Source organism: Eschrichtius robustus, chromosome 12 (assembly GCF_028021215.1).
Source record: "Eschrichtius robustus isolate mEscRob2 chromosome 12, mEscRob2.pri, whole genome shotgun sequence".
In the NCBI taxonomy this organism is placed as follows: Eukaryota; Metazoa; Chordata; class Mammalia; order Artiodactyla; family Eschrichtiidae; genus Eschrichtius; species Eschrichtius robustus.
This window is the reverse complement of record NC_090835.1, coordinates 103,743,814-103,745,183: the sequence shown is the minus strand read 5'-3', so window position 1 is coordinate 103,745,183 and position 1,370 is coordinate 103,743,814.

The window sequence follows — 1,370 nt, the reverse complement described above, 5'->3', positions numbered from 1 at the left end:
ATTAAGTTAGGATCTTGCACGGCCTGATGCAGACTCTGCTCTGGAAGAAGCTTCCAAGAGTGTCCCTGGAAGTATCTGGGCTCAAGGTTGATCAGGTGGCCCATCTGACCAGCCAGGCTGATTTACTGGCAAAGAGCAGTGAGGACATCCATTTCAGCCAAGGTCAGGGACAACAGAAGTCAAGAGCAAAGGTGGAGCAAAGGCATTTGTCCAGGAAAAGCAAACTCTGCCAGGGGTGGGGATTAGGGCCTCTGAGAACCTTCCTCTCACCCCGGTCTGTCCAAAAGGCAACAGTAATACAAGTTTCTCAAAACACAAACAAACAAATACACAGAATGGATGGGGAGGAGCAAAGTCGTAAGTGCTTTGCAATGTAAAAACGATGATCATAAAGCGCCTTGTGCTGCCAGGGGCTTTTGGAAATGCCTTGAGTCCACCAAGCAAGGGCCTTCTTTGGAGCGACAGCACATGGAAACCAGGGGACAGAGTTCCGGACACCCTGTTCCTCCTGGCACTTCAGCAAGAACCATGTGGGAGGGCCTTGTCGGTTTTGGGGTCCGTTTGTCTCTGGGCAGTTGTAGCCTGTATACAACACTAGATATACAATAAACCTGTCTTATTTCATTATTTTCTCTCTCACGGCTCCAATCTGCTACCCACTTTTTTTCCCCGGCTGTTGTCACAGTGAAATTCATAACCTGAATTCCTTCCAGCTTTCTGAGGCAAGGCCTGTGGCTCTCACTTTGAACAAGGAAGTGTGACTTGGCATCAAACATTTTTGGGGGAGCTGGAGCTAAGAATTGGTGGAGGAGGGGTGAGGAGAAGGGATCAAAAGGTTCAGAAATGAGAGGAGAAGGACGGTGGAAGGAGAAACACAAAAGGACATTCATTTAACTGGGTTTCCTTTTCTTAATTTCTTGTTTCCATGTGCTCTGCTTTATTGTATTTCCTCTTAGCAATAAGAACCAAATTATCTCCCAGCTCACATTGTTTAATTAATTTCACCAATTCAGTCTTAGCACCACACTTAATAAAAAGGTAATAGGGTAATGCCTAAGGGTGGCGTTTTTCTTTAAAGCTAAATGTTAGTGATATTCGTTCTGAAACAACGTTTGGCACTTAAACCCAGGCATTTGATTTTTCAAGTTTTTGTGATTGCTTCACCAAACTCAGGTTGAGTGCAAACTGCTTTTGTCTAAAATGGTTTTGCAGGCAGTGATTGTTAAGCAACTGTATTGTTACATTTTGCGCCATACAATTTCACTGAAAGGCAGATTGATAAAACCAGCCAGGCCAGTTTCTGGACGTTACCCTCTCCTCCGCAGGACAGGCCTCCAGAGCCATCTGTACCTTTTGGCCCATCCCCCCAG